General features: G+C 35.3%; 1 long non-coding RNA gene across 1 annotated transcript; it reads left to right on the top strand.

The window, feature by feature from the left end:
* The first annotated feature begins 512 nt into the window (after positions 1–512).
* Positions 513–2,464, top strand: LOC147026176 (uncharacterized). The gene is made up of 5 exons (XR_015057909.1): positions 513–1,030; positions 1,122–1,346; positions 1,440–1,598; positions 1,811–1,868; positions 2,152–2,464. It is a non-coding gene; the product is annotated as an uncharacterized LOC147026176 (long non-coding RNA).
* The last annotated feature ends 13,981 nt before the right edge of the window (positions 2,465–16,445 follow it).

Raw genomic sequence — 16,445 nt, 5'->3', positions numbered from 1 at the left:
CTTTCGTTTTCAAATCAGGAGCTTGGAGCGATTTCATGCATTATATTATGCGATAATTTTTTTTAATACCATTTTTTCCCCCACAGTCTACTCTCACAGACTAATTTAAGTATATAATTGAATGCCTGGTATTGGCGCAGTGGTTAGGGCAGTGGCTTGGGACCCAAGAGGTCCTGAGTTCAAGCCCCGTTGGGACACTGAATTAATATATATATATATATATATATATATATATATATATATATATATATATGTAGGATGAATATACTGGTTCTGGCTCACTTTTCCTCATGTAAATGAATGGGGGATTTTCAGCAATTCATATTTTTTTTCCTTAAAAATAAACCCCCTTTTTATCCCAAGGTATATTTATTTGTCTCCCCTTTTAACCTGGGGACACTTTTTTTTTCAAATAATCCATGTAATAAGATAAAGATTTGTTCAAGTACTAATGTTCAAGTACTAATGTACTAATGGGAAAGTGGTAATGTGATTTGTTAAAGGTGATTCGAAAGAAATATCTGAAACGTCTAAGCCTCGGGACACTCTTCATGAAATAACCGATGCATATTGTTTAGCTCAATCATTGAACCTATAAAGATTTGTTCATTCTCAAATTCCTTCAATAGTTTAATTTTCTTTGCACAATAATCCCCATCTAAAATGTTGAAAAACAAAACATTTGAATCTTTATATTTTTTAAGATACCCCTTTTGTGCCATTACGAAATGATAAACTTCTCTTAATGATCTCATCTGGCCACCGCCTGAGTTGCAAACCATTTTAGGGTATTTTAAGTATGTTTTAAAAATGATTCATACAATTTGAGAATATATCGCCCAGTTATTTTCCAAGCTGTCTCGCCCGAAGCGTCATTTCCTGTGGCCACACCCAATGATTAAGCAATCTCCTCATCGTTGCCTTATAAGTGATTCGCCAGACAAAGTTTCTGCCAGACGGGATTTTCATTTTTACAACTGAGACATGAGCGATCTTTCTTCCGTGAACAAAACAGCTCAACACAAAGTTGGTAAGCCTGTGTATAGGTTCCTCTTTAAACGATGAAGCAATTGATTATAAATTAAATCGTGATAATTCTGATATTTTTTTTTTCTTGGCAGGTCCTTGGAAGAAGAGCAGTTTACATATCACGACGAGGTGCATGAAATTAATGCTCTTATTGAAGAGGTCAATCATCTTAGAAGAGAATTGAAAAACATTTTTAATGACTGACACGACGTCTTATCACGGCCTCTGATTTTTTGCCATCTTGTACCAATGGTAAAAAAAAACTGAGACATGGACTCACTCTCTTCCGATGAAGATAACAGCTCACTACAAAGTTGGTAAGTTTGTGTATGGTTTCCTCTTTGAACGATGAAACAATTGATTATAAATTAAATCGTGATAATGTGAAAATATATATTTTTTCCTGGCAGGTCCTTGGAAGAAGTGGAGTTTACATATCACGATGAGGTGCATCAAATGAATGCTCTTATTGAAGAGGTCAATGATTTTAGAAGAGAATTGAAAAACATTTATAATGACTGGTACGAAGTCTTATCACGGCCTCTGATCTCAAATGAATTAAACCAATGGTGAGACACGTGTGTGTGTGTGTGTGTGAGTGCGTGCGAGCGTGCGTGTGTGTGTGTGCGTGCGTGTGTGTGTGTGTGTCTCTTTCCCTGTCTGTCTCTCTCTATCTCTCCCTGTCTGTCTCTTTGTATCTCTCTCTGTCTGTCTTTCTACCTACCTCTCTCTGTCTGTCTCTCCATCTATACCCTTGACTCATTATTTTATTTTATTTCAGCTCGATCACACAACATAAGCTGTTGAAGCAATCTGGTACAACACATGATTTTCTGGAGGTAAATGTTTCTGAATTATTATTTAGTTATTTGTTTATTAATATCACTCTCTCTTTGGAATGTCGCCTTATGTTGGTTGCATCATTAGTTTGGACGCGGTTTTGTCAGTACACTGGAATTCATTTTATTGGCCTTGGAAGGATGACAGGCTGAGTCGGCCTCCTGGTGTGTTAATTCAGTGGTCAACGAGGCTTGAACTTAGAACCAACAACAAGCTTACTCATATTACCATGTAATTATCTTTATAAAACCTAATTATTATCCACTTTTTGTTTCAAAACAGAATATGGTGTCTGAGTTTCGACATCACAAGACATCTGAAGAAGATTGCTGGGAAAGATTATACATTCTCGCAAATGAATATTTAATATTTTCAATTTTGATTAATTATATTTGTTTTGTTTACAATTACTTGATTTTGAATTTCAAAAAAAGGATCAAGACATGAAGGAGGGGGGGGGGGGGGGGGGGGGGGGGGGGGGGTAGGTGCGCTCCCCCAACGACCCATCACCCCCTCATCCCACCCCTCCCCTCCCCATGTGTGTGTGTGGGGAAGGGTGGGGGTGGGATGAGGGAGGTGGTGGGTCAAAGGTGGGGGCGCAAAGGGGGGATGAGGGGGTGGGGCTTGTGTGGGTGGGGTTTATGTGGGTGGGGCTTGTGTGGGCGGGGTTTATGTGGGTGGAGCTTGTGTGGGAGGGGTTTATGTGGGCGGGGCGTCAGTGGGGCTTATGTGGGAGGGGTGAATGTGGATGAGGCTTATGTGGATGAGGTTTGTGTGGATAAATGGATGGGTGGAGAGATGGGTGGATGGGTGGATGAGTGGAGCTTGTGTGGATGGGTGGATAACTTTTTAATTAAATAAACATGTTGTGTGTGGGGAACTAATTAACTAATCACTAATTATGTGAATATGATGAATATGGGTGGAGCTTGTGTGGGGTTTGTGTGTGTGGAGCTTGTGTGGGATGGAGTTTTTGTGTGGAGCTTGTGGGGGGTTTGTGTGTGTTGGGGATTGTGTGGGTGGGTTTTGTGTGGGCGGAGTCAAAAAGGGGCGGAGTCAAAAAATTTCAATTTATCTTTGTTTTTTGTAATTCCTGTGAATAAAATGAACCTAAAATCTCTTCCCCTTCCAAATCATATATCTTATAAGTCCAAGGAACCGTATCTATTACATCAACAATTTTAAAAAGTTCGTTTGTCCATCGTTTAATATAACCCTTTTCAAAATGAGATTTCCACCTATATATTCTTACGATATCACCAACTTTGAACTTAGGTTTTCTGACATTAATCTCTTTTTCATATCTTAATTTTGTAAATGTTTCTGATGGTTTCATATTTGTTGACGTGTGAACCGTGTCACTATACTTATCCACAATATCCTGAATAAAAGATGACCATTGTTGTGAACCGAGTCGTGTGAATTTTTGATATAATCTCTCTTTTAAGGTACGATTAAAACGTTCAACAACAACTGCCTTCCCTTCATTAAAGGTACTGTATAATGTAATACTGTTATTTTTTAGAAAATTCATAAATGTCTTGTTATAAAACTCTCTACTCTCATCAGTCCACAATTTTTTAGGTTTTCTCTTACTTTTATTAAATATCTGTTGAAAGGCTAACATAAGAGTATTTTGTTTTTTAATGGTACAACCCATGCGTATCTACTCCTCAAATCAATAACGGTTAAAGCATACTTGTACCCCTTATCATTATTGAGTTCAATCAAATCAGCAGACCAGATATAATCTACTTCCTTGGAATAAACTTTCCTTCTCTGAAACTTTGTGAATATTGGTTTATGTAATTCATCAGGTAATTGCTCTTCAGTCTTAATGACATCATTAGAGCCTATAAGTTTTTTGAATTTCCAAGTCCAAGTTTCAATTTAGCACTGATCATCTTCTTCACAATGAACCGATCAACTTTTTCTCTCAAGGTTGGATTTTGTATCAGAGACAAATTATACAACATTTCTCTATCGGCTTCATGCTTTTCTTCCAACGTTGTGGTATTCCCATAATCAATATCGTGTCTCATGCACACTTCATCAACTCTATTGATGGGTTCACTCCATGATTTAGGATTGTCTGCCTCATCTAATCTTTTATCCAAGTTTGTGCCTGGACCACAGAAAGAATACCCTGGAAGATGTAATTCCCCTGGTATTCCAGTAGTTGTAAATTTACTTCCTGATAAAAACTTTTGTATATCTCCTCCGAGTTTGTGTTTGGAGATAAATTGATTTTTTTTTGAACCACACACCGAACATATACCTTTTTGTATAACCCTGTTATTTTTACTTTTAATATATGAAATATTTTTAGTATTAGTTTTCTTTTTACATTTGAGACAATAACTCATTTATTTATGAGAAAAATTCCTGCAGTGCAAAAACCTTTTTAGTTTCCAACATGCACATTTGAATCTTAATTTTTAAAACATAAAGAATCCTTAGAAATGCCTTCACTCTCTCCTCCATTTATTTAAGAAAAAAAAAAATGAAAAACTTGAATTAAAATGAATAGCTTGTCGATGTCAATAGTCTTGTCGAAAATATTTCAAATAGACTTGTCAATTCTTTGTTTTCCTCCTCGGTGGGTTGAGTTATTTTCTGTAATACCACCAATCTTTTTTTAATCTCACTGGTTTCCATATTTTGATATTTATTTTGTCTCGCTCTTTCCTCCCTCTCCTTCTCTCTCTCCTCCCTCTCCTTCTCTCTCTTCTCTTTTTCCTCCTTCTCTTTCTTCTCCCTCTCCTCCTTCTCTCTCTTCTCTTTTTCCTCCTTCTCTTTCTTCTCCCTCTCCTCCTTCTCTCTCTTCTCCTTTTCCTCCTCTTCCCTCTCTTCTTCAACTCCTTCCTCATCCCTTATTATCCTTGAATCACTTACACCCCATAGAATATCATACATATATTCATCAGGATTTCTTGTTATTCCTGTATCCAAAATAATTTTTTTTACAACAGGAAACCAATAAAATTTCTTTTGAATTTCTAAAAGAGCCTTACCTTTTCTTAACTTTATAATTTTTTCATTATTTAACATTCTAATTAAATCTAAAGTTGTTGGTTTATCAACATCAGCATAATGCCAATCTTTTATTGAAAATACCTCATTCTTATGTTGTAGAACATATTTATTAAAATACCGAATACCCTTTTCTTGAAGGTATGCTTGGACACAGAAATTATAATTTTCTTGAAGCCTTCTTGCTGTCATTTATGTATTAGAAATATATGTTAGAATAATATTATGGCACGAAACACCTCCCCATCTTCCCATAGTTAAATCATTTTGTATTTCCTTACTTATTATATATAATCCTGTTTTTTTCTGTTTTCATGATATAAACAAGGGCAAAACCATTATTATATTTACCCTTATTAAATTATTTTATTTGTTGTTTACTAATCGTGGCCCCACAAAACTCATTCTCGATACCAAGTGGATAATATTCTTCCTTACGAGACTGATTTAATTGTTCCAGGTCTTCGAGGTCAATTTTAAATGACCAATTATACCCTAAATCATTCATATCATACCCCCATTGTTCTATTCTCATACAAACGATACGCCCTTCTTTATAAAAATTTATTTTAATTCGAACTGTGAATTCTGTATGACCTGGAGATAATATCAACACTTCTGTATCTTTGGAATACACGGCCGTTTTATTTAAAGATATATATATTGTGATAAATCGCTTAATCTCACCAAGTCATTCGCGTCAGTCGGGCTTGGATAATTTTTTAATTTATAAGCATTTTTCATGTTAATATTTTTGGTTATATTATATTTATGTCGTTCAGCCTGTGCCTTTGTGTAATAATTTGATAAATCAATATCCAGTTCTTGGGATACACCAAAGATAGAACCATCTTTACCAACATAAGTCATTTATATTAGATTAAAAATAATATCATAAAATTTTTTATTTTTGTTGAGTTGAAATAACACATACAGACATAATTGACCACAACACTTGGAATTTAATTCTTGGACTTGAAATGTTTGATAAACACCATTCTGTAAGAATTTTATGACTTCAACAGGTGGTGGAAGACCAAAACTATCAAAATAATATTTGTCTTGACTATTAAAAATACAAACCCAATGAGAACCGTTCCCATTATTATCTTCTAAGTTCATAATAATATTCTTTGTATTTTTCGGCACATTTGTTAATTCATCTCTCATACAAATAACCACATTATGAATTTTTAATTTCTTACAATATTTGACAAGTTGTAAATTTGATGTTGTATTCTTTCCAAATTCTTTAAACCACTCATCAATGCTCATTTATTTATTAGAAAGATATAATCCATTACCTCTTTTCGTTAATTTTACACCTGCTTGTGCAATAGAAGAAAGCATATCTCCAACTAACAATCTCCCTTTATCAGGCAGACTTTCAAGTTTTTCAGCAAAATCTACAATTACACCACTTCCACTAATTTGTTTCTCCAACTCTTTGTTATGTCTTTCCAATTCTTTTTGAGCCTGGAGTTGAGCCTTCCTTTCGTTGGCAGTTTTCACCGCTGTTGAAATACCACCCGTCAATGCTCCAACCACACTTAAACCAGCAAATAAAGGAATTAGAAATGGGAGAAATCCTCCACTCGTCTCTCTTATTGAATATTTTTTCAACATTGGTTTTGTCATTTTAATTTTAAGTGAGCCAGTGTCATTCAAGATTTTAACCTGTTCTCTTGTGAGCAAAACATCAATTCTTACTGCTCCTTTTCTCTGAATTGTATTAACGTTAATCGTACAAGGCTTTTGATTTTGAACACAAGATGATAGTTTATGAAGATTGATTTGATTAACATATACCCCAGTTGGTACTTTGCCACTCATTTATTTAACAAAAAATTAAGTGAGACTAATCATCACACCATTATCAGTATTAATCTGTAATTCTGTTTCTTCCAAAAGCAAACAATATGTATCAACTTCTTCACTCTCTCCTCTTTCAATGTATAGGGAAGTATCCACTCGATTAGACTTTATAGTTTCCTTTTGAGCGCTCGGGTCAAACGCATAGATTGTATACAAACTTTTAAATGCTGTCATATCCAAAATAGGTTCTTTATTTCCATTACTTTCACACACCTTTTGGTAAGACTTGTATGCTTCAGCAAAATCATTTTTTTTCCAATTAATTTCCAATCTATCTCGTGGATAAAATGTTCCATCTAGAGAAACGCGAAGTTGTTTCACCTTAGCATTATCACTCAATGCATTATTCTTATCAGTCGCAGTATCACCATCTGGCTTTTTTAAAATGATCCACAGATATCGTGGCTTTCCTTCCAGAACACCCAAATTCCACGTGTAAGTGGTTTGGTTGAGTTTAACGTGTTGACATGTTCTTTTGAGGTATGATACACTGAGTGGTTTCTTTGAGTTAAGTCTTCTATTCAACATCTCTTCTGTTTTAAGATTAGGAGTATATTCACTGATATACCAACTCATTTCCTCAATTACAAATTTATTCTGTTCACCAAAAGCACTACCAACACCAAAAAGCAATCTATTTTCATTATCATTCCTTTGTAGTTGAAATCTAATTTTAAGACCATACAGAACTTTATCATGATCACAAAATCCAAATATACCTTTAAGAGGAACTGCCACAGTAAAACTATTTACTGCTTTTGTATCATCATTATACATTCCTTTCCTTTGAGTATATCCCGGGTCTGTGTTTGTTCCCATTGACATATCAGGAATAAAACCTTCGACAGACCCCTTTCCCATTCTATCACTGAATGTATAGAGTGTAAATTTCATCATTTCAGATACAGCAGAGACATAATCAACCGCTTCAACTTCTTGTGTTCCAATATACAAACGCACACTATCAAACATTTTCCAGAAGAAATCATTTACAAGTGTAGCATTTGTGTTATTCCCAGCCTTAGTGAATTTAAATTTACACAACAAGAAACTTTCGGATAGATTCAAATAGGTTTGTTGATTATTTATTTCAAAACATTTTGTACCATTCGTATTCCAGTCTGTTCCAGTTATTGCATTTACCTTGAAGTAATCGTTTTTAGTGGAGTTTGAGATAATAATAGTATCATCCAAATCATAGATACTATCAATTGCTTCCATACTAGTATTTATTTAGGAAAAAAGATGTTAAAACTTTTGAAACCCTGATCCAAGTATTCAAATTATTTTCTGTCATTCTTGGGGGGACAACTGAGTTTTGCCTTTCTTAATTTCTTTTATTGCTTGTAATTTATGAGATTCCTTCTGGGCATCTTTATGCTCTTTACAGCACCCGCTACATTTCCCACAGCAGAAGCAGTTGAACCAATTAGATCTTTATGTTTAAGAATAGTTGAACCAATACCCATTAGAGTATCAATTATCCCATCTCCTCTAAATTGATGTCCAACACCCCTTTGTCTCTTAGGTTTATAGTATCCTCTACCAAGATACATACTGTTGTGGTTGACGAAATTCACAAACCACCATTCAGGTCCCTTAGGTGAGATATCTCTGTAAGTATATGTGTAGTTAGGCCCAAACCCGTTGTTTCGAGGGAATAAATGTCATTCAGTCGGGCTGCGACTCTTCAGGATAGCCGTTTTTCTTTGACTATCTTTATTTTGGACCAGCCGCCATTACTACCACCACCGACCACGTCTCAACAGCCATCACAACAACAACCACCAACCACAACGCCGCTTCACAACAACAACCACCAACCACAACGCCGCTTCACAACAACAACCACCAACCACAACGCCGCTTCACAACAACAACCACCAACCACAACGCCGCTTCACAACAACAGCCACCAACCACAATGCCGCTTCACAACAACAGCCACGACCTTTACCGTCACAACTCGCCACCGTCGCACCCCCACCATTCTCGCGCCACTCGTGGGCACCGATACTGGACTCGTGCAGGGCGCGCACCGAGCAGCGTATTCAAAAACATCACGGACTTTCCACAGAAAACGGATCAAAAACGACTCACGCCCACTTTTGCTCCGTCCAATCGGAGAGCGTGGGCGATTTGGCCCCGCCTCCAAGGCGTTGGAGGGCGGTCGCTATATGCAAATTCATGGATCAAAAAGCATTCACGCCCACTTTTCCTCGGTCCAATGGGGAGCCAGTTAGAGGTGAAGGGTCGGAGGCAAAGGGTCAAGGGTGAAAGAGCGAAGCCACGGGGCTTATATAAACGGCTGCGTTCGTCAGTAAAGAGAGTTGTGCGGAGTTCAAGAGAGTCGTCGGTGGAGCTGGAAAGAAGTGGGAGAAGTCAAGAGTGAAGAGTTGGGACGAGCCAAGAGAGGAGACGGAGAGGGCGAGTAGACGGAGCTGTGGAGAGGTGGCGGCGGCGAAGGCGGACGAGGGGGTGCTCGCGTCAGTGCCGGGAGCTGCAGAGGGAGAGGCCAGCAACGCGACCGAGGTGGAGGAGGAGACGCTCGCCGCGGGACCCGAGACAGGGTGATATCCTCCTTCCCCCGAGCATCAGCAACCCCCTCCTGTTTCCCCCCGTGCTGAGATAGTGCGACAAAGGGGGCCCCTTTCCCACCCCCTACCAGACACTGTCCGCGAGGCCCGCGGAGTTGAGGCACCACCGCCACTTCGCGTCTCATCATCAGACGGGTAGGCCCGACCCAGTCTCGGCCCCAGGCCCGCCTCATCCTTGGGGGTGGTTCTTTTTCTTTTGTTTTGGGTACATGTGTTGTCGGCGCCGTCTGTGAAGTAAAATTGTATAAGTGTTGCCGTGTGCTCGGTAGTCGGATAGATCTGCATTGTTGCATTTGCTTTTTGTGTAATATTGCATTGTCTTCTTCTTTTACATGTGCTTTTGGTGTAATTGTATATGTGTGCTTTCCGTTCATCGCGAAATAAATGTGCTTATTGTTGAACTGTTTTCCCGCTTCGCTTCGTCTTTTCCTCTATTGAATCCCCATCTTGCTTCACGTAAAGGGTTGGTCGTGGACTAAAACGCCCGATAATTAATCGAACCGTCGAGGCCGACGAATAACACCGCTCGGTTATCCCGATAGTACGGAACGGGTCGCTTAAAGTGGCCCGTGTCCGAAGTCGACCTGCGGCGAGGTGCGATCGCCCGGTCGACCCTCCGTGTGGGTACTTAGGAAGGTCGAATTTGGCGAGCAACCCTACCCCACGCGGGGGCCGATTGGCACGATCGCGGTGAGACCGAAAGGTCCACCCGTGACTAGTTCCCGGCGTTAGTCCGAGAGGGTCACGACTGGATTGTCCGTCCGGTGGGCGACGTGCCGCGATTCGAGTTATGTGGCCGTTCGCACGCCGGCGGGCGCGAATCCGCAACAATACCTTCACCCTTGTAGTATGGGGAAAGGAACATCCCATCCTCTGTAATTATTTTATATTTTCCCAACTCGTGTTTCCTCACAATAACCATCGTATTTATTTATTGGAAAACTTCACGTAGGTGAATTCTGATGGATATAACTTCTCCATTAAAAGAAATCATACGATTATCTTGGTCGGTTATCCTAAAATTTACTCTGTGTATGGTTTTTCCTGACACAGGGAGATAAACCAAATTTTTGGGTTCCATATTGAATTTATAACCAATTGGGGTTGAGTATGCGCTGAATGAAAATATTGTATTTGTTTTTTTTCCATCATTATAAGCACCATCAATCAAATCACAGTGAATTAACACCGAATTTATTCCTGAGGATATTTGAATGACATTATCACTGTAAAACGTCCCATTAGTTTCAATCTTTTTTGAGGAGAAACCCAATAACTCTCTCAATGAATTATCAATTGTGAAATCAACCTTGTATTAATTTTTAACTTTAATCGTTGATTTTGAAGTATGTTTTTGAATGTCTATAACAATATTTTTTGGTTCATCACCCTGTTCTTTCATAAGACGAGCAATTTCGGAAGATATTTGAGAAATCTCATATGCTCCGGGTGAGACTGTTATCGTTTTGTATCCACTTCCGGGATTATGACTAAACTTGTCATTTTTATCAGTTATATTAAATAAGGTATTATAAGTTTCCATGGACAATAAAGATGCCTCATATTCTTTTGTTGGGTCAAGTTGTAGTGGGTATGGGAATGAAGATGTGTGGTTGCTTGTTGTGAAATTAAAACTCAGGATTGTGCTTCTCATCTTATTTAATATGAGATAAAATGTCTTTATATTGAGATTTATTAATTATTTTCATGTTCATCAACTGGTGTAAAATGACTGATGCTTCATTAAAACAATTGTTATTTCCAGCCTTCTTACTACCTAACAACAATAACAGTCTGAACTAATTGCGATGGGTCATTTGGAAGAAAACTAATACCTGAACCAAGGATACTTAAAGCCTGAATAATGTGTTTCTCCTTCTCATTTTTCCGACTTTTACTAGAAATACTAACCCTATAATTTAGAGTGTTCAGCAGATCAATATATACTCTATCATCATTATTTTTCATGTCCAATGGTTTATCAATATACTTTGATTCATCCCTCACAGTTGAACCTTGTCTTCCATCTTTTGTGAGAAGAAACACTAATCTCGGAGTTAGTTTAACAGGGGGTTGAGCAGAACCCAAGAACCTTAATTCATCATTAAATATCAATACCTTTTCTCGAACAAGATGAAATATTGCTGATTGTTCTGTTGGAATGAGTCCTGCTTTGGTTTTTGAATCCGCTGAATATTCATTGTTTTGAAGAGCATTCACAATATAATCAGGGGGTCGATTAATCCCTTCCAGTTGTTGAAATAAACCTTCATCATCATATTCTAATTCTCCTAAATGCTCTAATTCTTCCTCCGTCATTTGATCAAAATCTTTTAACATTTGAAGTTTTTTTAGGAGTATATTCTACTGTGGGAACTGTGGAAATATCTTTCATTTTTTCTTGGGACGTTTTTAAAAGTGGTTTAAAAAATTTCTCTTGTTTTCTTTCAAATGCTTCTTCGCCCGTTAGTTTCTGTCTGCGTTTCTTCTTTATGTCTTCCTGTTGTTTTACAACTTTTGAAACCAACTCTTGATGTTCCTTAAATCTTCTTGCTCTTTCTTTTGCATCCATTTATTTATTGTAAAATATCATTTAATGAATTGTAAAGATCAACAGGGAAATTTTCCTTTTCTTCATCATTCAAGTAGATGTGTTCAAATAAATCCTTTTCTTTAAATATTTCATCAAATTCTTTATTAACATTAATGCGAGTTGTAATTTCTTCTTCACTAATACTTGCATCTCTGCTTTTCATACGTTTGCGTTGAGTTTCTTCATCAACATCAAAACCGAATGATAAAATCTTCACCCCGCTCAGATGTTTCATAATTTGTCTCATTCCTTCTGGATTAGTTTCTAATATCCCAAGATCACCAGATTTTAGTTTCTTTAACTCACTCTTACAATGTGAATATTTTGTTGTACCAAGAGAAACCTCCTCAAATATTTGTCCTTCATTCCTCAATCGCATATGTTCCTCCACTGAAATATAGTGATAATCTTCACCTTTTACTTCTCCAGGTCTTATTGCTCTAGTTGTTGTTGATACAATGCGTATCACGGGGTGTTTTTTAAGTTAATTTACAATATTCTCATTTGTACTACACAAGAACCTTGATTTATGAAAGTTTTTTTCCAGAAGCAGATTTATCCACAAGATTTACAATAATAGTTGTCATTTATATATGTATTTGTTTATAAAACAAAAAATATATCCCTTAATATCTCATCTTGTTTCACAACAATATATTTATATTTTTCAGTCGTGTGCTTCATGTAATCCTCAAATTTCTTTTTACTACATAATGTAGAACAATTATCTCTCCAAAAATTATTGATATCTATTGAATTTAACTTGAATAAAATAAAAGTATTAGCATTGTTTCTGATGGAACGACGAGGAAGTTGAAAGTACGATTGACTAAGATAAATACAATTACAAGAAGAATGTCTCCCTCTTGTGTAGTAGCTGTCCATTACCGTTTGGTTTCTCTCATTAACACAATCATCAAAGATAACGAGGTTCTTTTTTGATTTATCCAAATCTTGGGGAGACGGTATATCATCCGTATTATCACTAAGAATACAAGTTATCGGATTTGATTTCTTTTTACATCTCTGTGTATCACAAAATAGTTGAATTATATCTTCAATGTTATAATCATTTCGGTTTTTTTGACGTTTAAATAAACCGATTATATTTTCTTTTTGAAGACCAGCATTAAAACCTTGTGAGAGTAGTTGAAACTCTGGTTGAACACTCGACTTTGTGAAAATTATTAAGTTATCATAATCTAAAAAGTTGGGAGTGAGGAGCATCTTTAAAAGTAAGTAGGTTTTTCCACATCCACTTGAACCAACTATGAGACATCTTAATGAATTTGGGAGATTTTTATGGTTGTTAAATTTTATCTTATTTTCCCAAATGGGTAAAAAATCATTCATTTATATATTTGGAAAACAGGTTATTTAATTTATTATTGGCTTTTTTAGAAACTAGATTTTATCCTAAGTTCAGTTTTAATTTCAAGATAATCCATTATTTTATTTATACAATATCTTGTGTTGATATTTCCCTGAAAATCACATCCATGAATAATATATAACAACAATCCTTTGAACATTTCTCTAATACGTTCAGTTTCTTCCCTTGTAAGGAAAGGTGTGTTATCACCCTCATACTTTACATTCATTTCTCTAATCAATCTTGCAAAGTAATTCATTTTTGGTGTAAATCTAAAAGAATTATTTTCCTTTTTATATTTTTTATTATCATTAATTAGAAGATAATCACAGAATATACATTGTTTATAGGCTTTTGACTCTGTGTTTAATCCCCGTCTTTCACACGCAGGACAATTCTCAAATTTGTCATATGGAGAATCAGGAAAGTCTAGCATATTTATAAAGTAAAACTTTACTTAAACTGAAATTCATCTGTACTTTCAGTTGTAAATTGACTCATATTTAATAATATTACCATCGATATCGATATACTTTTTTTCATTCCCAGATTCAACGACAACATTTTTTATATTAAAGGTAATTTTAAAATGATCCTTAACTACTGTTGAACGAAATGTCATTTCACCTGATATATTTACATCCTTTATTTCATCAGGATTTACATCTTTAGGGTTGTTGAAAAAAATACAAATTTCTCCTTGCATATTACAGATGGTCTTATCTTTTCTTTCTAAAGCTTCATCCATAAGGTTTTTGTTTTTTGATACTTTTTCTTGTTTCATTGCTTTTTCTAGTTTTGAATATATTACCAGAAGGAGAGGAGAAACTTTTGTTAGAGATACTTTAATTGATGTTCTACCAGGTATTCTAAAAGCCCTTCCACTGAAGGAAATTGAAGAACTCATATTATTTACCATAGTTCTTTTTATCCAATAGTTGTTATATTTATCTTTGTTCAATTTTACATCCTTGACATATTTCTCAGTATCTTTAACAAATGAAGAGATTGATTGAAACTTGTCTTTTGTGTCTTGAAACATTGTATTTATTAAGTGAAAAAGTTGGAGGATAAAATGGTTTTAAGCACAGATTCACCTGTAAAATAAACGAAATTTTCATCAAGAAAATTTTCATAAGGAGACTTGGTGGTGGAATGAGGAAGTACAGGAAAGTATAAAGAAGAAGGGGTTGGCGAAAAAGAAGTGGGATAGTCAGAGAGATGAAGAAAGTAGACAGGAGTACAAGGAGTGGCGGAGCAAGGCGAAGAGAGAGGTGGCAAGATTTATTATATAAATATGGTGAATACAACATACTGCGATGTTTGTAATCACAAATATAAACATTATAGAAAACACCTCCAAACCAACAAACACACATTTAATCTATTTCATAAAATATCTCCTCTTGAGTTGGAAAGAAAACATTGTGATATCTGTTCAAAGGATGTTTTGAAGAGAAGTAATAATAAACATCTTCAATCACAAAAACACAAGAAAAATGAGTTTAAAGTAAAGGGAGACTATTATATTGAAAACACTGATGGGGCATTTAAAGGGCATATAAAAATAAGGATTTTTCAATTTGGAGAACCCAGTCCATCATCAATAGCTGAATCAATTGAAATAGTGAAACCTGATGTTGAAAAAGTTATTAAAAAGACATTAAAAGAAATGAAAACTTTAAAGTTTTATATGGGAGTGAAAATGAATATGAAAAGACAAGATGAAGAACAAACTCCTTATATGAGAACAGATCTTCATTTTATAACATCATTTCAAGATTTTTTAAATAGTGGGGTTTATGAGGAACTATCAAAACAAGAGGAGGATGTTGATAATACAGTGGTAGGGAGTGGATTCAATATTAAAAAAAATCATCTTTTTAGATATACACATTCTAAAATCAAACCCTCTTAAAGCTTCTTCTTATATTGAATTACCAAAAGAAATAAAACTAAAGAAGGCAGTTGTTAATTTTAAGAACAATGATAATAAATGTTTTCTCTGGTCTGTTCTTGCTCACTTTCATCCACCAAAATGTAATTCAGAAAGAGTAAAACAATATATGAAATATGAGAATACCTTGGACATTAAAGATTTTAAATTCCCAATGCCACTAACAGATATTCCTAAATTTGAGAAAAAGAATAATCTTTCTATTAATGTATATGGATTAACGGATACAAACAAAGTTCAAATATCAAAAATTTCAAACAACTATAAAAATGAAGAAACACACATTGATCTTTTATATTTTAGTGTTAGAAATAATTCACATTACACATACATCGATAATTTATCAAGATTAATCTCTTCTCAGGTATTCAGAACAGCAAACAAAATATATCCTTGTAAGCGATGTCTTAATTCATTTCATACAAAAGAACGATTAAAACAACATTCAAAATATTGTAGTAATCATAAATCAGCTGTAATTACAATGCCTAAACCTGGTGAAAAGATTTCTTTTGAATATTATAATAAATCTATCATGCACCCATTTGTGATATACGCTGATTTTGAGTGTATCCTTAAAAAGATAAATACTACTTCTCCTAATCCAAAAGAATCATATACAAATAAATATCAAAAACATATTCCTTGTGGTTTCTGTTATTATATCAAATCATCTGTTGGAGAAAAGTATAACAAACTTGAACATTATAGTGGAAAAAAAGCTTCACAAGAGTTTGTAAAACAATTAGAAAAGGATTGTATGAGACTCACTAAATTAATGAAAGAAACAAATGAACTGATGAAATTAACCAAAGAAGAAAAATTAGAATTTAGAAAGAACAATATCTGTCATATTTGTGAGGGGGGAATTAAGGAGTCTAAAGTTAGGGATCATTGTCATCTTACTGGTAAATATAGAGGTCCCGCTCATTCCTGTTGTAATCTTAATTATAAATTACCTTCTTTTATTCCAGTCTTTCTTCACAACAGCGCCAACTATGATACACATCTATTTATAAGTGAACTTTCAAAAACACCAGGGAATATTTCTGCCATAACAAACACAAGTCAAAAGTATATTTCATTTACAAAAATGATATTCACAAAACCTTTAACTCGTATTAGGTTTCTAGATTCTTACAAGTTTAT

This window comes from Eptatretus burgeri, chromosome 5, assembly GCF_056783735.1.
Source record: "Eptatretus burgeri isolate ZD-2024b chromosome 5, Ebu_testis_v1, whole genome shotgun sequence".
Classification (NCBI taxonomy): domain Eukaryota; kingdom Metazoa; phylum Chordata; class Myxini; order Myxiniformes; family Myxinidae; genus Eptatretus; species Eptatretus burgeri.
Note: the sequence above shows the minus strand (reverse complement) of the source record. Positions and strands in the feature narration are given on the sequence as shown.